Raw genomic sequence first — 24853 nt, forward strand, 5'->3', positions numbered from 1 at the left:
TACTTTAAGTACTTCATGTAAGTGGAAGCATATAGTATTTGTCTTTTTGTGATTGGCTCATTTCAGTAAGCATAATGTCCTCATCCATCAGTGGTGTTCATCCAACTTGTGGTGCGTTGCAGAATTTCCTCAGTTTTCAAGGTTGAATAATAATCCTTTATATGTATATAACACGACTTGCTTGTCCATTCATGTTTCAATGGACACCTGATTGTTTCCACATTTTAGCTGTTGTGAAAAATGCTATGAACGTGGGTGTGTAAGTATCTCTTTGAAACCTTGACTTTCAATTCTTTGGGTATACACCCAGAAGTAGAGTTGTTGGATCATAAGGTGGTTCTATTTAAACTTTTTCAGAAACCACCATAGTCTTTTCCACAGTGGCTGTACCAGTTTATGTTCTCATCAACAGGGCACAAGGGTTCTGACTTCTCCACATCCTTGCCAGCACTTGATGCTGCTGTTCTGTGCTGTCAGTCAGTCATGTCTGACTGTGACCCCATGGACTGTAGCCTGCCAGGCTCCTATGTCCATGAAATTTTCCAAGCAAGAATACTGGAGTGGGCTGCCATTTTCTACTTCCAGGGGCTCTTCTCGACCCAGGGATCGAACTTGCCTCTCTTGCATTTCCTTCATTGGCAGGCAGATTCTTTACCACTCTGCCACCTGGGAAGTCACCAGCACTTGATGCTTTCTAGGTTTCATTTGTTTTGTTTTTGATAGTAGCCACCCTTATAGTTTTGATTTGGATTGCCCTAGTGATTAGTAAATTGAGCATTTTTTCATCTGCTTGTTGGCCATTCATATATCTTCTTTGGAGTTAATGTCTGTTCAGATCCTTTACCCACTTTTGAATTGGGTTGTTTTTGTTGTTGAGTTTTAAAGAGTTCTCTGTATTTCTGGATATTAATCTTTCATCAGATACACGATTTAAGAATATTTTCTCCCATTCTGTGAGTTGCCTTTTTACTCTGTTGATAGTGTCTTCTGATGCACAATATTTTAAAATTTTCATAAAATCCAATTTGTCTGTTATTTATTTGCCTATGCTTTTGGTATTATAGCCAAGAAATTAAGGCCAAATCCAATGTTGTAAAGTTTTTGTCCTGTGTTTTCATCTAAGATTTTTTTATTGATTTAGTTCTTACTTTTAGGTTCTTGATTCATCTTTAATTTATTTTCGTATGTGGTGTTAGATAAGTCCAACTTCGTTCTCATGCATCTGGATATCCAGTTTTCCCAGCACCTTTTATGAAAGAGTGAATAGTCTTGGTGCCCTTGTCAGAAATAATTAACTGTGTACATGAGGGTTTATTTCTGAGCTCTCTATCCCATTCCGTTGGTCTATATGTCTGTCTCTGTGCCACTGCCACACTGTTTTGATTATGGTAGCTTTGTTGTAAAATTTGAAATTAGGAAGTGTAAGTCCCTCCAGTTTTGTTCTTTTTCAAGATTCTTTGACTATTCGGCATGTCTTGAGAGTTAATATAAGTTTTAGGATGATTTTTGTATTTCTGCAAAAAAATGTCGTTGGAATTTTGATAAGCATTTCATTGAATCTGTAGATTACTTTGGGTGGTATCGACAGTTTAATAATATTAAGTCTTCCAATCCATGAATATGGGATATGTTTTCATTTATTTATACCTTCTTTAATTTCTTTCAGCAATGTTTTGTAGTTTCCATTATGCAAGTCTTTTTCACCTCCTTAATTAATTCCTATTTTATTCTTTTTGATATTATCATAAATGGAATTATTTCTGTAATTTCTTTTTCAGATTGTTTGTTTATGAAAATACAACAGATTTAAAGTAATTATTGATAAAGGAAGGACTTCTGTCATTTTGTTATTTGTTTTCTATATAACTTACAGATTTTGTCTCTCATAGTTTATATTACTATCTTCTTTTATGTTCAGTTGAATTTTTCTTTTGTAGTTTAAATGTTTAAAAATGTTTAAATTCCCTTCTCATTTCTTTTTGGGTATATTCTATAGCTATTTTCTCTCTGGTTACCATGGGAATTACATTTAACATACTAAAGTTATAACATTTGAATATAAATTTGAATTTATAGCAACCTAGTTTCAATAACATACAAAAACTCGCTCCTTTGTAGCTCCTTCCCAACCCCTTTCAGGTATTGATGCCACAAACTTACACCTTTAAGCCCCATGTGCCGTAAACATGAACTAACAATTCTTTCAAATGCACCAGTCTCTTAAATTATAGAGAAGACAAGATTTGAAGTTACAAAACAAAGTTACAGTATACTAGCTTTCACACTAATAATTTTTTTCTTTAAATCTCATTAGTCTCTTAGATCATGTAGGAAACCAAAAGTGCAATTAAAAGGCATTTTTACAATAATACCAGCTTTTATACGTGCCCATGTGTCTATGTGTTTCTGCATATGACTTTGAGTTACCGTTGGTGTCCTTGCATTTCACCTTGCAGGACTCCCTTCAACATTTGCTTTAAGACAGTCCTAGTCATCATGAACTCCCTTAGTTTATGTTTATCCAGGAATGTCTTAATTTCTCCCCACTTTTGGAGGATAGTTTTGCCAGATACAGGATTCCTGACTGACAGGTTTTTTCCTTTTGGTACTTTGGGTAAATCAGCCCACTGTTTTCTGGCCTCCCAATTTCTGATGAGAAGTGTGCTGATAATCTTATTGAAGATCCCTTGTATATAATGATTTGCTTATGTCTTACTGCCTTCAGGATTCTCTCTTTGTCTTTTGAAAGTTGTATTATAATATTATAGTATGAAAATTGTATTATAGTATGTTGACTTCATTTTACTTGGAGTTTCTTGAGCTTCTTGGATGGTTATATTCATGACTTTAATCAATGTGGGAACTCCAGCCATTATTTCATCAAATATTCTGCCTTCTTCCGAGACTCCCACAGAGAACATGTTGGTCCGCTTGATGGTGTTCCACAGGTCCCTTAGGTTCTCTTCACTTTTCTTCAATATTTTTTCCTTTGTGTTCTCAGATTTGATTATTTTCATTGTCCTATCTTCAAGTTTGCTGATTCTTTCTTCTGTGAAAATCTGCCTTTGAATCTCTCTAGTGAATTTTTCATTTGAGTTATAGTACTTTTCAGCTCTAGACATTCTTTTTCGTTTCCCTTTTAGGTTTTCTTTCTCTTTATTGAAATTTCCATTTTGTTCACACATCATTTTCTTGACTTTCTCCACATCTTCCTTTACTTCTTTGAGCAGTTTTGGACAGTATATTAAAGTCTTTGTCTATTATATCTCCATTAGATCTTTTTTGAGGACAGTTTCTGTTGATTTATTTTTTCCTTTTAATGGATCTTGTTTTCCTGTTTTATTGCATGCCTTGTGGGGTTTTTTTGGTGAACACAGGACATTTGAATCTAATAGTGTTATAACTCTGGAAATCAAGGTTTCAGACCCTCTTCCTCAAGGTTTGCTATTTTCTGGTTATTGTTTTTGTTGATCATTTTTGTTCTTCAGAATGTGGTAGCCTGTCTCTGTGCCAAGATCAGCCTGAGTTTAAGGTTTTCTCGGGTCTTCTCTGAGCCTTTCTTTGGGTATACATGGTTATGTTCTTATTTTCCCTATATATTACAATTTTTCAATGTCCTAGTCTTTAATGTCTAGGTGTGGTGGGTAGGTGCTGACCCTTTAAAACCCCTTGGAAAGTCATTTCAGGTGGAAGGGGAGGGGCTTGCAATAATATGGAGGGGGGCAAGTACAGCAACAATGATTTTCACTTCTTTGTACTAACATCATATGAAGCAACAATGAGAGCCCAGACCCCCTAATATTTAGAGGACAGGATCCTTTTTGCTCCCCTAACTCTTACAAGCTGCTTGTAAGCTACCCAGGAGCATGTGCATACCCGGGGGTAGGAGGGTGGCCAGCTGCTTCTGTGCTAAGAGCTGTAATTGAAAGTAACCAAAACTTACTACAGTTTACCATGTAAGTCTTCCCCTGGAAGTTGGAAGCCTTCAACAGATGCCAGAATTTCAAAAGATTGTGACAGTGCAATTGTTTTCTAGGTGGAGAGACAGATTCCTGGTGCTTCCTACTCTACCGTCTCCCAAAATCCTCTCCTCTTCATTCTGTATTTAAGAGAGCTCTGATTTTATTTGGGTAGCTCTGTGCTAAGCTAAAATACATGATGTTCTGACACCCTTCTAGATCAAGTGGCTACATTCTGCTCTGTTCTTGTCTGTGAGATGTGGGTAGAGGTCCCTGGGGAGAATATGCCTTCTTAAATAAAAAGACAAAGCCTCATGAAGACAAGACTTTTGAATTTATTCTTATATAGAATGTAGATGAAATAGCTGGTGGATAGCAACCCTCTTGTGACCGTGAGCTACCATGAGGACAGTGAACAGTTCCCTTTGAACCATCTTTGTAGTCCTGAGCTGTGAACCCCAGCTTACTTACTAACTTCATGAGAAAAAAAAAAAAAAAACTCTTAGTCATTTCAGCCACTGTTAGTATTTCTTTACTTACGTGGTGGTGATAAGTCGTTTCAGTCGTGTCTGATTCTTTGCAACCCTGTGGTTGTAGCCTGCCAGGCTCCTCTGTCCATGGGATTCTCTGGGCAAGAATACTGAAGTGGTTTGTCATGCCCTTCTCCAAGGGATCTTCCTGACTCAGGGATCGAACTGGGGTGTCCTGCATTACAGGCAGATTCTTTACCATCTGAGCCACTACTTATTGCCAAGTGAATCCTTATATACTACTCAAGCCCATAATTCATCAAACAGAATAGAAGCATAGACCAGTGGAAATATTTATGACTGTGATGAGCACCAGTATTTTTCAGAGCAATTCAAGAGATTGAGGTTTTGGGATCTAAGGTACAATGGATATTAAAAAAAGATGGGTACATCTACTCTTAATGAGACTTAAAGCTTTCTGAATTTTTTGTGTACATTCCTCATTTCTTGGGGTTCACTTGCCAGACATTACTGGCATTTTTTTTAAGTGAAAAAAGAAAGTATTGTAGCCCAGTTACAGCAATGAAAGTAGGAAGGGACATGTTGGTTCCTCCCATTACTTATGTTTTAAAGCCATTGAAGAAAGTAGCTGATCTTTTCTAGTCTATTATGCTTTGTTATGTATACATCTTTCCATCAGAGTATGAAGTGACAAGGAGGACAAAGTTATGAATAATTAACCAGCCAGAGATCTTACTTTCTCCTAGTTCCTTTCTTAAGCTTGGCCTAGGGTCTGACACGGTGGACAGTCAGTAAATGTTTGTCAGACAAAGAAGAAAAAGGTGGAGTTGGTTTTATATTGAATTGCAGGGACAGAGGTACATTTTGAATGCTAGTCAGATGATGAGATTTATTCAATAAAAACGTTTCTTTCCTGTACTCCAGTCTGACCTAATGCCTTAAGTAAGTGGAGCTCCATCTAATCTCCAGTGTGTATCCCAAACCTGTACATGATTCATCACGGCTGACAGCAGTGAACGAGGCCTGGTGGCGAGGAGCAAGGGAGCTCTCCTTGCAACACCAGGGACTACTGGTGCACTACTGAATTTAATGAGCATTATCTAATTAAGTAATTATTAATAACAAAACAGCCATAATACCTTACTTTATCATGTTTTAGAGACAGTGCCAACATCTTTACATTCATAATCTCATTTAACCCACGTGATAACACCATGCCTCAGGTTCTAATTCTGTCGCACTTTTACAGTTGAGAAAATTGAGGCTTAAGCAAGTTGTCTAAGGTCAGATCACCAGCACACAGTCAAGCTGGAACTTGAAACCCTGTCTGTCTCAGGACGATTTGACTCCAGAGTTAGTGTTCTTAGGCATGTCAAAAAATCTTAACTATAGTTTGTTTAATTACATGTTAAATAATCTCAAAATACTCTGTGTTTTGTACTTTGGTTTCTCTGCAAAGAACCAAAAGGTAATGGTATGAAAGTGGTCTAACTCATAGTGAAGACTGTTTTACTGATAATGTGAAAAAGATGGTTTCTGAGGAAGGGTGCTTTACATGATCTTTTTTATTTACTTCAAGTGGGAGGGTGGGTCGGAGGTGGATGAATGTGCTTTGCTGGTGTTACAGCAACGCATGGTGGGGGCAGAAGAGCGTGAATGTACCTTACGCAGAGCGCAGCTTCACATCCGATAGGTGTATCACTGAGCTGCATGACTGTGGCAGCCTGATGAATCATGGCATTTTAAGCTCTGTGTGTGTCATCAACGTATGTGGGTTGAAATTGCACGGAAGCCTAGTAGTCCACAAGAAATAAATAAAAGCAAAAATACACCATTGTAATAACTGCAGCATTTCATATAGCAACTGAATATTTGTGAGATCTGTACCTTTTGATCTTTTTGTTTTTAGAGGTAATGATTTTATTAGCTTAGATCATTTTAGCATTTTCTGTTTACTTAAGTGTTTAAGATTCAGTCATAAAAATCTCACTCTGAACTAAAGCTGTTTATAGACATTTAGCCAGTGTGTGGGCATTTTGAAAAGAAAAAGATATATTTTTAAAAGATATGTTAAAAATTTGCTGCTTTATAAATAGGTAGGTAGATAGATAAATGGACAGATTACCATACTTAAAATTTCCATATGAATCTGTTTGCAGAAATGTGCTTTGGCAAAGAGTCTTCATTAGATAGTTAAATGAAGTGATATTTGCAATAACATAAATTTGAAAAAAAAAAACCCTACGTCTGGAATCTAAGCTTTGCTGCTTGGTCATTGTGGCATTCTGAGAACGTTTTCTTTGAACCTCAACTCTTCAAGTGTAAAGTGGGGTGGTAGCTGCTGGGGCTACTTGGAGCCTTGAGGTATAGGAAGCAACAAAGATGGTGATGTCAACGCACTTTGTAATGTGTAAAAATAAGTAATTATACAGATTTAAAGGTGTGGTGTTGTTATCATATACTCCACAGCCAGCAGATGGACCAGTCTAACACCATCCTTCATTCATGAAAGTGACAGTGTCAATTTCCATCTCTCAGACAACACAGATTTATTGAACTCTTATACTGTGTGAGGACTTCCTTCACATCAGTAGAACTTATGTTTAGATTTGCAACAGATATGGTTTATACAGTGGCGTATTATTTATTCAGGCATTCTGTATACGTGCATTTCATAGATGTTTGAACTTTCTCTTTAAGCACTCAAATTTGTTTGATGTAAACTTGTTCAATCAAAATGTTTCCTTGTATCATTTCCCTATATTGTTATTATTACATTGTCCCCCCAGAAAGCATTGAACATAATGCTGCATTTTCTTCACAATTCAGGATCATTTAGATTGCTGAGGTATTCCGTTGGAATACAGAGCCCTTTAGGGCAGGGCTAGTGAGAGGCAATCCACTCCAGTGTTCTTGCCTGGAGAATCCCAGGGACGGGGGAGCCTGGTGGGCTTCCATCTATGGGGTCACACAGAGTCGGACACGACTGAAGTGACTTAGCAGCAGCAGCAGCAGTGAGAGGCATGGTGCTATTTGTCTCTATTTTAAATGATCCCATGCACTAAATTTTTTGAGCTGTTGTGTCAACATTTTTTAATCCCCCAACCCTGGTTTCTAATTGTTAGCTGCTTTTTTCTTCTCCTTATTTTTTTTTTGGTGGGGGAGGGGTTACTATCAGTGTGCTTCTTTTTAAATATCCGTTCTCCCCACTAATTTCCATTTACAACCTATTGTGTAGGGGAAAAAACAAATAAAATCATCTTTAAACTTAAATAGATACCCAGGGAGGGCATAATAACACATGAGGTTGATGCATGGGCTTTATGATTTCTTCTTTTTTTTTCTCAAGGACTTCTTTTTGCTTGCTTTGTTGGTTCTGAGTAACTGGAGTCTCTCTGAATGAATCATTTTGCACACCACCACCATTTATAGTCTCTATCAGTTTCCTCTAATAGTCACCAGTGATACTTATCTAGCTCATTACCAATTATAAAATTCTTCAGCATTCCTTGATCCTCACATGCTCATGAGAGATAGGCAGGTTGTATATATATTTTTAAAATATTTTAAGATGATGAAATGAGAAAACTAAGGCACAGTTGGAGGTTATTTGGCAGGTTATTTTATCCAGGGGTTGTAGCAAAATGCATTCTAGGGAGGCTTATTCACCCAGACATGCATGTAGCTTTTACCTGGATGTTCTTGTTCAGTTGTGTCCAACTCTTTATGACCCTGTGGACTGAAGCATGCCAGGCTTCCCTGTCCTTCACCATCTCCCAGAGTTTGCTCACACTCATGTCCATTTCACTAGGTCTGGGCAGGACTCGGGTTATATTTTGGAAAAACATCCCAAGTAATTCTAATGCATAAAGCTTTTCCTAACTCTTTTCTCTTTTCCCCCTTTCCTACACTCTTCCACCATCTCTGCTCTCATTCAGAACGACTAGGTTGAGTTTCTATGATTTATTAAGATGTTTTCACCTGCATGTCAACAAATAGTGTCTTACACTTTTGATTTTTAATGGTCCTGTAGTCTACTGAGGGCTTCCCTGGTGGCTCCCATGGTAGACTCTCCCTGCAATGAAGGAGACCCAGGTGATGTGGTGATCAGAATAGTGCCCTTTCTCCCCACCCATGTTACTTTACATAGTAAAAGAGAGTCTGTGAATGTTTCTGAACTAAGGATCTTGAAATTCTTATTGTCCAGATTATCCTGGGTTATTTGTCTATGCTCCATGTAATCATAAGGGTCCTTATCAGGGGGAGGCAAGAAGGTCAGAGGCAGAAGAAGATGGGATGACAGAAGCAGAGGTTGGAATGGGACATTTGGAAGATGGAAGAAGGGGACACAAACCAAGGGGTGCAGGTGGCCTCTGCTGCTGCTGCTAAGTCACTTCAGTCGTGTCCGACTCTGTGTGACCCCATAGACGGAAGCCCACCAGGCTCCCCCGTCCCTGGGATTCTCCAGGCAAGAACACTGGAGTGGGTTGCCATTTCCTTCTCCAATGTGTGAAAGTGGAAAGTGAAAAGTGAAAGTGAAGTCGCTCAGTCGTGTCCGACCCTTAGCGACCCCACGGACTGCAGCCTACCAGGCTCCTCCATCCATGGGATTTCTAGGCAACAGTACTGGAGTGGCTTGCCATTGCCTTCTCCGGCAGGTGGCCTCTAGAAGCTGGAAAAGTCAAGGAGACAGATTCTCCGGTGAAGCCTCCAGAAGGAACACAGGGCTGTCAACACTGTAGTTTTAGACTTCTGAACCTCCAGAACTGTAAGAGCATAAATTTGAGTCATTTTAAAGCACTGAATTTATGGTAGTTTGTTACAGCAGCAATAGGAAACCCCTATAGCTGGCAAGTCTAAAATACAGACTCCTAGACACTCCCACAGAGATACTGTTTTAGCGGAGCTGGGCGGGGTCCGGGTTGTAGGGTTGAACCATTCCCCCGGTGGTTCAGTGGTCTGTGTCCTTGGACCTCACCTGTGGTTACAAACATAAGGCCATCTACCATCTCCCTTGGAGGTCTGAAGGTGGGTAGTCCTAGCGTCAGTTGTTCTCATCAGCTCATCGGCTCAGTGAACACCTTCAAGGACCCAGGCTCCACTTGGACCTTTCCCCACCACCTTTGGTCCTTAGCTTTCTAACACTGTGCACACAGAATGGCTGCCATAGCTCCAGGGACCACATCTTCCTACAGTCAGGAAGGAGACAAAGAGCTCTTCCTGCATGCCCGTATATCTTCCATTTTTTAATCAGAGAAGAAAAATTGTTTCCCAAGACTCCCAGCAGACTATCCCCTCTACCTGATGGGCCAGAACTGCATCACCTGGCATTACCTCCAGCAGCAAGAGAGGCCAGAAAGCAGGAAACCCCAGACCAGAGTGCACGTGTGCTCAGTCGCTTCAGTCATGTCCATTGTGTCCAACTCTTGGCAACCCTGTGGACTGTAGCCCACCAGGCTCCTCTGTCCATGGGATTCTCCAGTAAAGAGTACTTGAATGGGTTATGATGCCCTCCTCTAGGGGATCTTCCTGACCCAGGGATCAAAACTGCATCTCTTGGATTGCACGCAGGTTCTTTACCGCTGAGCCACTAGGGAAGCTCCCTAGACCAGAGTACTGTCTCAAAACGCTCTCCTGTTCTCCTCCTCCTGGGAAACCTTTGTGTCCCTCAAAGGACACTTACCTCTCTTCCATCTCCTCCACAGATGACCCCTTAGTGCCAGGTCTTCGTGCCTTTTAAAATCACCTCACATGCCACCAGTGGCACCGTTCACTTTGAAAGGAAAAAAAAAACAGCGCATTTTCTTATTTAATCTTTATAATCCCGTGAGGTGGGTAGTATTTTCCCTTTTTTACAGTGAAGAACCAGAGATGGAGAAACATGCCCACAATTCACGGTGGAAATCTCATTGGTGGCCGATCTGCCTTAACTGTGAAGCTCAGGCTCTTAACATCACACCAGCTCCAGCAGTGCTTCTCTGCCGTGTGCTATTCCTAGTACATCTTTGAATATCAGGGTTTGGGCACAGTTGAAGAGATTACAAAGTCACAGCAACACTAAACAAATCAGTCATTCCAACCCAGCCACCATCACTGGAGGGTTTTAAGAGAGGAGTGAGGCGACCCAACTTTTGTTTTAAAAGGATCCTTGACTACTGCCTTGAGGCTGCATGGTTGGGGCCAAGAGTATTGCAGTATTTGCTTCCCATCTGACTCAAGGTCAAAGCCAAAGTCATTGCGTTGGCTTCTACGGTCCTCTGCACCCTCCCCCCTCTTCCCTTTACCTCCTCTCTATGCACGCTCCTCTCCCCTCCTCCTCCACTGTGCCCTGAGGTCCCCTGAGCCCTTGGGCACACACCCCACTGCAGCCCTGCTCACTTTTTCTCTTCCTCCTGTCAGGAAAACTGGTGCTTGGCTTGTCTTCACCTTCAGATCTTCACTCAAACATCATTCTCTCAGTGAGGCTTTTCTAAACCACTTCTTCAAAATTGCCCCCCACCCCACACAGACACACTCAAGCACACATTCCTCATCCTCCTTCACTGCTTTATTTTCCCCTCGAACACCTAATTTCTGTTATGCTGTATAATTGACTCTTCCTTCTTTTCTCTTTCCCCTCACTGGAATGTCAGAGCCATGAGAACAGGGATTTGGGTGTGTTTTGTTTGCTGCCACATTCTCAACTCCTAGAACCTAGTAAACAGTGGACAGACAATAAATATGTATTGAATGAATGTATTCTTTATGCATAGCTCTGGTTGGTTCCATGGGGGTAAATTCCTAGAAATGAGATGACCACAATACAGGATGTGGACCTTTTAGGAGATTCTTGATACACATGTCCAAACTCTGTCTTCCCAAGTTTGAATTCACTGAGTGTTTCATCAGTGGCTATGACAACCTGTCCGCGATGCCTTCCCATTGTTAGCAGTTTTATCTAACTTGCCAGCTTGGTGTATGGCAATTATATTTCTAATTTGTATTGCTTTGATTGGATGCATTTGTACTCGTTTTTTCCCCTGCATTTCTTCCTTTTTTTGATCATCAGCTTGTGTCCTTTGCCAGTTTGTCTAATTTAGTTTCCTTGTTTCTTAATGTAGTGTAGTATTGGTGTAACTGAGCCATAGAATTAGGTTAGGTTGGGTTCCTAAGTCTTTGTTATCTGTTTGCACATATTTTTCCAGGTTTGTCATTTTTCTTTTAATTTTGCTTATGGTGTTTCTTGATGTATAGTTTTTTAGTGTAATTCGTTTTATTTTTATTTAATTAATTAATTTTTAAAATTTTATTTTAGTGCAGTTCTTTTTTTGCTTTATGTTTGGAAAACAAATCTTGTCTACCTCTGCTGCTGCTGCTGCTGTTGCTAAGTCACTTCAGTCGTGTCCGACTCTGTGTGACCCCACAGACGGAAGCCCACCAGGCTCCCCTGTCCCTGGGATTCTCCAGGCAAGAACACTGGAGTGGATTGCCATTTCCTTCTCCAATGTGTGAAAGTGGAAAGTGAAAAGTGATCAGTTATTCATCTGTAATTTTTTTTAGTTCTCTTACATTTTTAAAAGTTGTTTTATTATTTAGTTAATCTCTTGTGTTTTTTCACGTGTGAGGCGAAACTCTCACATCCATTATTCACCTTAAATTGTTAACTGTTGCACTAACAATGCCATCTTTAGAATATACTAAATCTTTATACTAAGGTCTGTTTCAAGTATTTCAATGCAGATTCATTTTATTTTTCTTTTGCCAGAACCCAACTCTGTTAGTTATTACAGCTTTTTAATACATTCTTTAAATTTATTTTATTTTTTTCATTTGTTGATTATTATTAATAAATTTTACGTTCATTCTGTCAAGTTCTGGACTAGATGAGGAATTAACATCCTAAAATAAAAATCAGACTGTGCTTCTCTCTCCCATGGAAAGTCTTCTAATGACTCCCCCCCACCTTCAGGATATAAAGGCCAGACCCTTCAATGTGGCATCCAAGTCCTTCCTAGATGTGCCCAGTCAAACTCTCTGGTCTGGTTTATTGCTACTCCCTGCTTGTGATTTACACTTCAGATCCTCACCCATGTCCTCTGCTGTTTCTCACCTTCCCATTTCTGCTGCTCCGTCTGCCTTTAATGACCTTAACTAACCACCATTTACCCTAAAACCCATCACCGCCTCCCTGTTTTCACACTGGTCAGGCTCTGTGGCCACTCGTCACCCTACGCATGTCTATATCAGCATGCAACTCGCTGTGTCACAGTGATGAGTTAGTCTACCCAGTGAACTCAGTGGGAGCATCTCTTGTTCATTTTGCATTTCTTGTACCTGGCATGCTACCTGTCATGCAGTAGGTGGTGTAGATGGATTAGAGGAGAATATCTAGGACCGGAAGTCAGGAAATAGATTGTTGCAGTAATGAAAGTGAAAGATAATATGGCCTTGATCAGGGCAGTGGTGGGGAAATGGAGACGGGGGGGGGGGACATATTTGAAAAACATTTAAGAGAGAAAATTGATAGGATTTTATGTCTGGTTAAATGTGAGAGAAAGGGAGAGAGAAGAAACTTAGAATCTTAGATTTCCAGCTTAAGACACTAGGGATACCTTATTGGTGGTTGTTGTTTAATCACTAAGTTGTGTCCAACTCTTTTGCGACCGCATGGACTATAGCCCGCCAGGCTCCTCTGTCCATGGGATTTCCCAGGCAAGAATACTGGAGGGGGTTGCTCCAGGGAATCTTCCCAACCCAAGGATCGAACCCTCATCTCCTGCATTGGCAGGTGGATTCTTTACCACTGAGCCACCAGGGAAACCCACCTTGTTGGTACCTTAACCATATTGAAGCATTCGGAAGGAGGAACAAGTTTAAGGAAGATAAGATTAGGACAATTTTAGATGTGCTGTGAGTTGGAGATGCCTTTATGCTACCCAGTAAAAATGTCTAATAGGTAATGAGATAGCAATAGGCTAATTATATACTATTATTGTTCAATCCTGGAGAAGGAAATGACAGCCCACTCCAGTAGTCTTTCCTGGAGAATCCGACGGACAGAGGAGCCTGGCAGGCTATAGTCCGTAGGGTTGCAGAGTCGGACACAACTGAAGCAACTTAGCACACACATTGTTCAACCTAGGACACTTTTGAGATTGAAACAGGGTGCTGTTATTAATTATGCCAGGACAAGCATATATTAGGCATGACCCTGACAAACTGGGATATATGTATCGTCTCTCTCTATATAAAGCTCAGATATGAACCTCAAAGAGAAAGGTCTAGAATGTGATTAATGATTTGTGAATCATTAGAATGGGTGAAGTTGCCTCATGAAGATTCCGAAATCCTAACCAACCATCACCATCAGCCACTCACCTTTGTAATCTTTTCTAGTCCCAAATTGCAGTAGGGGATGATTATTTTTTAAAGTGAAGACCTATAGGTTTATAGGGTGGTAAGAGGAAGAGGAGCCAGCAAAGGAACAAGTAGCCAGAGAGATAAGAACCAGGAGTTCAACCAGAGGTACTGAAGGAAATGGTTGGAGGCAGTCATTAATGTCAAATGCTCTAGACCGGTGTTCAGTCAGAGAGGAACTGAGAAGTCGCCAATGGCTTGGCATTTAGGGAGTAATGGTGCTCTTTTCAGAGGTGGTCAGTATAGTTTTTTTGTGAAGCCAGAGGAAGTAGGTGGAACTAAAACCATGAAGGGTAAAGACAGCAGTTGTTAGTTGCTAAGTCGTGTCTGGCTCTTTGCAACCCCATGGACTGTAGCTCTTCAGTCTCTGTCCATGAGACTTCCTAGGGAAGAATACTGGAACGGGTTGCCATTTCCTTCTTCAGGGGATCTTTCCAACCCAAGGATCGAACCTGGGTCTCCTGCATTGTCAGGAGACAATGCCTTCACCTCTGAGCCACAAGGAGCCACCAACATTCCTGCAGCATTGATGCAGGGGAGGACTTTCTTGTTTTAAAAGTGAAGAGAGAGAACACCAAGTCTGTAATTTATTGACTGCAGGACGGAGCCAGTAGAGAGGGCAAGGCTGAGTGTGTAGGAGAGAAAGAAATACTAGTCTGCAGTCATATTTAAGCTGTTTTACTCAGCCCAATTTTCTTGTCTGGAGTACCTGTGCTGTACTATAGTTGAATGCCACCAATCTGTTCCAGTAGCAGTCACTGAGACTTTAAAAACCATTCTTTAGATGTTTTTCTGTTTAGTTGGCTTGGGATCTAGGTTTTTCTCCCTCTTTTTCACTACAGACTCAAGATGTGAGCCTTTGAATACAATATTTGTCTTCTAGATGCATTGATTTACTGAAATGTCACTGGCAAAGTGTTGATAACCCATCCATTTAGGTTTATGGGTTGATATGATAGTGTCTTTGTTGGTTTAGAAACATACACTGCAGATGAAAATATTCTTTTGAGATGTATATATGTGCGTTTATGTGGTATTGTATGTATTAGAAGGAAAAGTGAGTTTTACACCAAGAGTTGATTTTTTTTTTCCCCTCTTGAGACGCTCCATTAAGGAAAAAAATGTTAAGTTTCAGAACAGAAACTGTTCCGTTTTCTGATCTGCTACCTCATAGTAAGAAGTTCAGTTGTAAGGTTAACTTCCTCAGAGAGAAGAAGGCAGGGACAGCAGCAAAAGGAAAAGGAAGGTTTAATTGCTCTGCAAAGGCCCAAACATGCTCTGAAAAGTAAAGATTTCAGGCTTAATGTGCACGGAACAAAAGGCCGTTGTGAGCTGTGTATAAGAGTTGGTGAGAGTTTGTATTCTGCCCCTTTTTTCTGTGGGAGTTATTTCCTGTTGTTGACTAGAGTTCTTTATTTAGAACCACCTAGCTTCAGAATGCCTGCTAGTGAGCCGAAAAGTGTGTATTTAAAACATAGGCTTATTTCAAGACAGTCTCTGAAAAAAATAGTTACACTACCCATGAGCTGAGAGAGCACCACCTTCCCAGAGATCAAGAGGGTATGGGGACTTTATTCCTATAACTCTGCATGGAGGGACACAAAGAAGACAGAATCAGAATGCATTTGGGGTAGCTGTAAATGGTCAACTGAACACCCAGCGGAAGATAGTTCACCAGGAAAGAGTGTTTTCGTTGTTGTTTTTTTTAAACAAAACAAGATTTCACTTTTTAGGGCTAGATGACTGTTAAGGAAGTAACAGGAAGCCTTATACATTTTGTAAGGAAGCTTTTGTCCTTTCTAGCATGGGTGGGCTGCTGTCCGTAGGATCACACAGAGTTGGACATGACAGAAGCGACTTAGCATGCATGCATGCATTGGAGAAGGAAATGGCAACCCACTCCAGTGTTCTTGCCTGGAGAATCCCAGGGACGGGGGAGCCTGGTGGGCTGCCGTCTATGGGGTCGCACAGAGTCGGCGACTTAGCAGCAGCAGCATGATAGAAGTTAGCCTGACGGGTGAGAAATACACGCCAAATACTGGCTTTAAACCTATTATTCTCTTATACTTGCCTTGTCAGTTGGGCTTCCTATTAAAAACTTTCGGTGATGCTAGCATTGTCATTGAATTTTGCAGTCTGTTATTAAGAGAGGGAGAAGGAGGACAGTATGCATGCATGTGTGCTCAGTCATGTCTGACTCTTTGTGATCCCGTGGACTGTAGTCTGCCGGTCATATCAAATGAGTAAAAGGAATTAGGTCATTACTGAAATAACGAAGATAAATGCATGAAATATAAATATTACCCATTGCTTTATTAATAGATATTAGAAGTTGTGGGAAAAAACCTTACAAAGTTCTGTTTCATAGGAACCATAAGAAAGAAAGGGAGAAAAATGTGTTTTTTAATGTCTTGAAATCTAAAACAATACATTTAAATGGCTTACTACAACATATTTGCTTTTCATGTTTTTAACAAACAAATTAAACTTTATAGTATCTCTCCCTGATTCCAGTACTCCTCCATTTATGAAAATTAACCACTTTCCTGAATGTTTTTGGTCTCTAGTGTTTTTATTCTATAATTACATTCATCTGTATTGATAAACAATATATAACATTGTTTTGCATGTTTTAAAGTATTTTATATAAATGATATTATACTGTACATGCTTTACAACTGGCTTTATTTTACTCAACATTATGTTTTTGAGATTTAACCATGTTGATATTTGGTAACTTTAGTACTTCTTAACCACCGTAGCTTTCAAATGTATTGATTAATTCTCCTTTAGCTATTACCAACGAGGCTACTATAAACATTCTTCGATGTCTCCCTGGGGGATGAAAATAAGAGTTTCTCTAGATTTAGCCCTTCTCATCCAGAATTCCTCCGGAAAATTAAGCCCCAGTACCCTCAGGCAGAGAAAGGCATGGCAGCCTACTCCAGTATTCTTGCCTGGAGAATCCTCATGGACAGAAGACCTGGTGGGGTGCAGTCTATGGGGTCGCAAAGAGTCAGACATGACTGAGTGACCAAGCACACATGCAACGCATCCTAAGGCATCTGTTGTATGTAGTGAATTGTCTTCTGTCCTCTAAGTCTAGAATGGTTCATGTTTGGGGCTAGAGCTGCAGACTGATACCTGCTCCTAAGAGTGATCACACCAATCTCTTTGTAATTCTTGAATTCAGTGGGGAGGTTTGAAATCAGCCCTGGTGGGGTATTTACACCACAGAAATCAGCAAATGCTTCAAAAAGGGCTTCTTTCCTTCTTTCCCCATTCTCCACCCCCACCCCCACCCCAGGCAGTTGTTAAACATTTACCAGCAACCACTGGTTCTTACCTTTATACCACCCTTGGGAGAGTTGAGGAAATAGTCACTTGAATTCTTTTCTGTAGGGCTTATTTTCTCATGGAACCCTCATGGGGAAAGACTGCAGGTATGTGGGCAAGGTATGTGCATGTCCAGCTCCACTAGCTAATGTCACATTATCTCCGAAGTGGTCAAGTGGAGAGCTGTGAACTAACCTTTTATAATTTGCATTTTTCCTATAACTGAGGAGATTGAATATCTCTTCACGTTTGTTGGATATTTGAGTTTCCTCTTTTTACCCATTTTCTGTTGGTTTTATAGTAAAAAAAAACAAAAACTGACTCGGAGTTCTTTTTTACTTTTGAGAGTTAATCTTTTGCTGATTATATGAATTATATACCATCACTCGACAGTCTTTCACTTATCTTTATCTTGCTTATATTATATTTTGTTTAATGGATGTTTAATTTTTAATATAATCCAAGTTATTGGTCTTTTTCTTTATAGTTTGTGCATTGGCTGTCTTATTTCTTTTCTTTTCTTTCTGACTGTTCCAGGTGGCATGTGGGATCTTAGTTCCCCAACCATGGACTGAACCCATGCCCCCTGCATTAGAATCGTTCAGTCTTAACTACTAGACCGCCAGAGAAGGCCCTGGCCGTTTTGTTTCTTAATAGTCAAAGTCTCAGCAGGAAACAGTATTCCACTCAAATGATTCAACTAAAGAGACATAAATGAAGGGACTTTTGACAGAGATGTGACAAAACTTGAAGCATGGAAGACCAAGAACTTAGATCTTACTATCCTCAGGTCTACAGGGGAAAGGGGAGGAAATGGTGTTGCTAGAATCTGTGAGAGTGAGTTCCGTGGAGAAAAGGCCACCTGCAGAAGCTGTGGCTATAGAGGGATGGGTCCTGCTGTAACAGGAGCCCAAAGTAGGAAGGAACAGGGAAGAAACAGCCCAAGCTCTCTCCCCTGACCCACTGGTCTCTTTCTGGTACCTTCCTTTTGAGGAATCCAGCTGGAAGCTGGTTGGCAAAGGAGCTTGGTCCCTAGGGGTCAACATTTTCAGGCACAGAGCAAAGAAGATAAGGAATCTTAAGAGACTGAGAAAAATCACCTTCCTTATTCTGAGCCCATAAATATATTTTCCTATATTCTCTCCTAAATGTTTTTTAAGTTTTGTTTCACATATTTAGACATTAGTCCAGCTGAAATTTTTTTTTTTTTTAATCTGAGGTACCTAATTTTATTTTTCATGCAAGTAACCGGGTGACCTTTAGTCATTTATTGAATAGCCTATTCTTTCCCACTGATCTGTTGCCTCACCTCTGCCATACTTTATGCTTACATATATGTGTGGGTCTGTTTTTGCACTTTGGATGCTGTTCTGCTGATCTGTTTATCCCTTGCCAGCACCACTCTGTTTTAATTACTAGAACTTTATAATAAGCCTTGATATCTGTTAGGCCACATCCCCCATCTTGTTCTTTAAACTTATTAAAGCTATCTTTTGTCCTTTGTTATTCCAGATGATTTCTGGATTTGCTTAAGTTCCATGGGCAGGGGGGAGGGGAGCATTGGGATTTAAGTTGGAATCACATTTAATTTATTGATGCGTTTTGGGGAGACTTGAATAGTATTAAGTATTCTTGTCTATAAATGGTGTGACTCTCTGTTAACTCTTTTCATCTGATGAACTTTTGGAAAGATTTCTATTTTCTCACTTTTTATTTTTGGTTGTAATGTGGAAATAGTAATTCTGGAGTCTTTATCTTTAGAGCTTTTTTTTTTAATCACTAAAACTGAAAAGTGAAGTGAAGTCACTCAGTCGTGTCCAACTCATAGCGACCCCATGGACTGCAGCCCACCAGGCTCCTCCGTCCATGGGATTTTCCAGGCAAGAGTACTGGAGTAGGGTGCCATTGCCTTCTCCAGGGGATCTTCCCGACCCAGGGATCAAACCCGGGTCTCCCGCATTGCGGACAGACGCTTTACTGTCTGAGCCACCAGGGAAATCCCTCTAAAATTGTAAGCATGATGTCTAACAGTTCTCAAGTGGTAACAGATTAGGATTGATTGAAAATGAATGTCTGATTCATCAAAATTCTTTTCAACCTTTTATAATTTGGGCTTTAATTTCTTAAAGAAAAGTAAACAGAAATACAAATGATGTTCAAATTACCATTCAGTTCAGTTCAGTTCAGTTCAGTCGCTCAGCCATGTCCGACTCTTTGCGTTACCATTACTATTCCAGCAAAAGCTGTTTATCAGCTGTCCCAGTGTGTACTATGCTGCACTCTGTGTATGCTGCCCACTGTGTAATGAGGCCAAATGAATCACTGTAGCCAAAGTCAGGGAATCTGACACTTTTTCAATGAGTTTTTCTTTTTTTTTAATTTGATATGACTCTTTCATATGTATATTTTCTTTTAAAAGAATCATCTTTAGGAACAACTAAATACACGCATTGTTTGAGCAAACTCAAGTTTGTGGAGTGTACATTATTTGTAACAGAACAGAACGGCAGTGGGCGTCAATGCTATAGACGATATTCTCGTGGTATTTGCTGCCATCCCCTCTCCTTTCTAAATTTGGTGTTACAGATTCAACTTCTGTTTTCAAAAGGGGAAGTTACATATAGCTCATTCACACTATTATTTTCTCCTTAAAAGCCAGTTTCTCTGATAATTGACCATTTAAGGAGTTTCATACACCTCAAACAAGACTTCTCTAAAGACAGCAGTTTTGAAATAAATATTACTTAGAAAGATAATCTTCAATATTTAAAGCATGTTTAGGAAAACCATTGATGAGTTGCACAAATGTATCTAATGTAACACTGCTGTTTATCTGAATAGTTTACCTTGGTTTCTTCCTACTCGGCTTTCACTTTGTCTTTCTGAAATTTTAAATATAAAAATATTTTAATTTAAAATATATATTTTTTCAGTTTAAATCAAATATTATTGGACAGTTAGATAATTTTGGAAAAGTCTTGTTTATTCTGGCAACATGTCTTTAAAGAACAATTCTGCATTGGTGACTAAAAAATAAAGTCTTGCTTAAGTGTTCCCTGTCCTCCAGAAAACCAGTAAAAATTCACAGTGGCAAAGTACTGGTTCATTTTTTTGTTGTATGCACTGTTTCCATTTAAACTGTGTTCTCTGCCCACATGTTTATTTTTAATGATACTTCATAGTATCATACTTCATAGTCTGAAGTCAGAGGTAGTTCCTGGGAATCTATACACATCAAAGCTTTGACCTTTTTTTCACATCTCAAAGTGGAAGTTTTATATCTGGGACTTCAAAAAGTGGCTTAAATATGTTATTTACACTCCCCAAATCACCCTACTTCTCTTAAATGACCTCTTTACTCATAGGTGATTTAAAGGTACACAATCTTAGATAGTTTCTACAACAGATATGAGAATGTGTGTCACAGAAAATAGGATGTAAAGTTGGTTTTATATTCTTCCAAACTCCTCTGTGAAGGTAGTCCCCATTGTAGCCACCTTTTCATAGACTCAGCTCTGGGAAGGGGCTACAGGAACCTTTGGGCCCTAGTGCCTCATCTAGCAGGAGGTGGACACAGCCCTCGAGATGGGAAGGCCCTGATTCAGCTTCCCTGCTGACTGTGGCTGAAGAACTACACTTGAGATCTTCTGACCAACCACATGTGCTCTTTTCACCAGAACCAGTGCTAATCCTAAATCTGTGACATGGCAGATTAAGAAACTAAAAAGTCAGTGATCAGTCATAGTGATTTATTTGTACAAGATCTTCAAACTCCTACCCAGGACTCTTCCTCTTATCAGGCTTGATCCCAGGACAAAGGATGGTCTGGAGGCAGCACGATTTCTCACATTCATACAAGTTTTCTAAGGAAGCCAGAAGTGCTGGGGACCTTGAGAAGAAGGTGAATTGCTCAAGAAGGGAGCATGGTTTATGGACAGGAAATCCAGGGTCAACATGCAGATAGGCCAGCATGCAGATATGCCAGCGAGGTAGTGCTGTCTGGGGAACTGAGGACAAGGAGAGAGGTTTCTGAGGAGCACCCACCAGCCGTGGAGGAGCAGCATCTGGCAGGAAGGGAGCACTGAAGAGCTGTCACCAGGGACAGCTTTCTCTTTTCCAGCTGAGAGAAGGTGAAAGCAAAAGCCGGAGTGTCTAAGGATAGCCACTCCATTTATCAGAGGATTTTACCAGGAAATAGTGACCAGTGAAGTAGGGAGGAAAGCTCATGCTCAACAGAAGCCATCTCGTCTAGAAATAGAAAGAACTAATCAAAGATGCCAAAGAAAAGAGTTTCAAGAGCGTCTTATTCCAATATCATCATTAAGATTTTGTTCTAAATTAGGATTTAAACGTTGTCAGATCTTTAAAAGAGAAAAAGGTGTGTTCACTAACAGGAAAATGACTCTCTCTTGGAACACAAGGGGCCGTCATTGCAAAGCAGCCTCGTAACAGTAAGGGAAACTGCAAGAATGGCTCTTCACTGGAGTTGAAGCTCTACTCTTGTGAAGCATGACTGCAAGGACAGGCAGGAGACAGCCTGACGTGAGGAGGTGGGCAAAGAGTGGAGAAGACTTCGCAGAGGCAGATGAGTTAACCGGCTCCTTTGGTACCGTCAAGTTTTAACTTGCTGGTGGCTGAAAAGTACTGAACCTGTTTGTGCTGTCTTTGTGAGAGTTCATTAGTTTTCCTAGTCATCCTATCCTGTGTCAGCTCTCTGATAATCAGTTAGGTGATGTGGGACTTCCAGACTTTATTTTGAAGATTTATTAATAGATTTCAGTGATCAGTGAATGGGAAGTCCGCATTCAGTTAGACTCTCTGTATTTTCCATGAAAAGATTATTTAACCCAGCTGGCTATATCATTGTGTTTAATAACTGAAACATTTATGGGGGGCATAAGATCAATATTTCCAAGGTATATAGATGGATGGTTGACTGGTATTTCTTGTGGAACTTGAAAGATGAAACATAATAAAGGAGAAAGGATAAGTTTGAAAACTGTTGTGAAGTCTTTCTCAGTTTATGTAGCTAGCTTGTCCTTGTGTCAATTCTTTGGTGCATATTAATTAAGTGCTAAAAGTGGCCTTCAGTTAGTGTAGTCGTCTGGTTGTTTGCAAGACGTGAGGGTACAGAAACTTTCAAGAGAAGCAGTGAAGTGCAAACTAGTACCCAGAACCACAAAACAATGTGGAGAAGTAACTCTCTGAAATTAAACTCATGAGTATTTTTAAAAATTACCATCACAGTCCTATACTTACAAGAGCAGTGTTTCTTTTCTCCCTAAACAGATATGTTCCTGATAGTTAAATGTGGATGACTGGCCTAATTCCTTGTATGTGCAAGTGAGAGGGAGAAACTCTAAATCCTGAGGGTAGGATAATTTTAAATGGGCTTTTAAGTGTCCCAGAGAGTGAAAGTGTGAAAACCACATTTACGTGTTCACTAAGCATTTCTTGTTCATTTGCTAGGAATAAACAATATTAAAAAAACCAAAATCATGCATACTAAAGGGAAAAGGAGTTGGCTTCAAAAGCTCTGGGAGGGCCTTTCCTTAGCCTCATGGAGTTGGATTCCCAGGGCCAGGCAGGAATTACTGTGCTGGGCTGAGGGGGACTCGGCCCTAGGGGAAGGGACTGTGTACCACCTGGTGATGGACCACATGAGCAGGCGTTCAGATGGCCATTTCATGCTTTGACTTCTTGGTAAAAGATGCCAGAATCTCAAAGTGGGGGAAGTGGGACACATATTTAACATAGATACCTGTATATAACATATATAAAATGATAAGGCATTTACCTTCAAAAGTATGGGAAGGTGAAAAATATTTTACCCCAGAACTCAGACTGCTTTCCTAAGAACACAGACCTTTACTGAGCACACACAAAATTTGTGCTTGAGCAAAATCATGCATCCACTCTGGACACACAAAAATTGTCACTTTGATCTTTAGTTCTTCCAGTAACTCATTTGCTAGAAAATATCCAAGTGTCACAAAAATTGTGCAAGTCTAAGTTGCTGCTCACTTCAATTCGTGAATAACAGTTTAAATTTATTTTAAATTCAAGAGAGCCTCTGGCCTCTGCTACAGAGATATCACAGGATTATTGCAGCTTCTATTTCAATGGCTTCTCTTTAAAGTGAGTGGGTTGTTCGGAAACTGTTAGTAGTGTCCTCTCTGAAAGGCAGAATTCTGGAAATGAAAAAATATCTTGGCCTCATAGCAAAATGTTTGAATACTGTGCCACTTAGGCACAAACTGAGCAGGATGAGCTGAGGGCCTGGAGCACGACTTCCATGATGAGTAATTTGGAATGCCATTGTAGTGAAATTTTCCAAAGATATCCACAAATCATTAGCTTTTAGCACTGGTTATACTTAAAAAAGAAAAATCTGTGTAACCTTTTAATTATATCGAGGGTCCAGTAAAAAATCTTTTTCATTCTCTTTCAAGATAAAACAAGAAACATTTTCTCCTATACCAATATTTTAGCTCAGGTTTAATTTCGTTAATATCGTCAATTTGATTGATAACAAATCATTACTGAACAGTTCCAATAGGTCTCAACTTGTCTTGATGTTAACGACTTATAATCACCTTTATGTTAGGTCTTAAAGCTTTATTATCCTTAAATATAACTAGTATAGTGGACCATTAAATTCCAAAGAGATCTGAGATGATATTGATTGGGATGGCAGCCAAAATTTTAAGGTGCCTGAATTCCTTTTCGTAACATCTTTATACTGAATGCGCATGTCATTTTTTATCATTGATTTTCCAGGGGAGGTCTCCTGTCCTAGGACTTTTAAATTTGCACCACACACACAAGCCTCCCAAAACTAGTATAAATTTCCCTGATAAATATAAGTAGTTCAAAGCAGAACTTCTTAAGCAGAAGGAAAACGCTATCTCCGTGAAACTGCGCCTAGGTCCCCCTGCGTCTCCAAGCCAGGCGTCCCTACCTGTGTGGGCTTTGCCGGGTTTGCACCACGGCCGAAGCCTGCCACGAAGGCTGCAAAGTCGTTTCCCTCCTGTTCCGATAAAGTACTCTTGACTTGGTGACCCACTTCAAGTATTGGGCTGAGGACACCGCACTCAAGGGGAATTTGTCCCCACCTCCAGCCGGAGCCCTCATCCTGCCTCTCGGACACTCCGAGGGCCACTCGTATGTCCGGAGACGCCGGCATCGGAGAGCGTCTCAGCTGCGGACGCGCGGCCCCCGCCCTCCCGGGACGGCTGTCTCGAAAACCCCGCGGGCAGCGTGGACACCGCGGCCCGGGGTCGGATTTTTCTCTTTCCCCATACCCACCCCGCCCCGGCCCGGGACCCTGCCTGCCCGGCTAACCGGCCCCAAGTTGCAGAATAGCTGAGATGCTTGTCATATTTGCGGTCGCGCGACTCAGCGGGCTGTGCGCGCGCGGCACTCGTTGCCGCCTTTGTCACTAGCGGCTCCGTCATTTGCATGAGTGGTCTGAGGGGATTATTGGTGGTTAGTTGTGGTCCCCTGGCCGGAGTGTCTCGTTTCCTCTCCCCTTCTGCTTAAGCTTTTCCTTAAGAGAAAATCAAGGGCGCGCCGGCTGGGAAGGGAGCCGTGGGCGGCGCTGCCACCCGGCGTCTCGCGTGCTCCGCCTGCCCCTTCCTGCTCCTGGGGCGGACGGGGCCCCGCTCGGCA

General features: G+C 40.7%; 1 protein-coding gene across 1 annotated transcript in view; it reads left to right on the forward strand.

Moving 5' to 3' along the window:
- The window catches only part of SERTAD2 (SERTA domain containing 2), a 119271-nt gene that overhangs the window by 70425 nt on the left and 23993 nt on the right, over window positions 1-24853 (forward strand). The gene's annotated exons all lie outside the window — the stretch shown is intronic.

This window comes from Moschus berezovskii, chromosome 11 (genome assembly GCF_049115385.1).
Source record: "Moschus berezovskii isolate FMDL1 chromosome 11, NW_MosBer_1.0, whole genome shotgun sequence".
NCBI lineage: Eukaryota > Metazoa > Chordata > Mammalia > Artiodactyla > Moschidae > Moschus > Moschus berezovskii.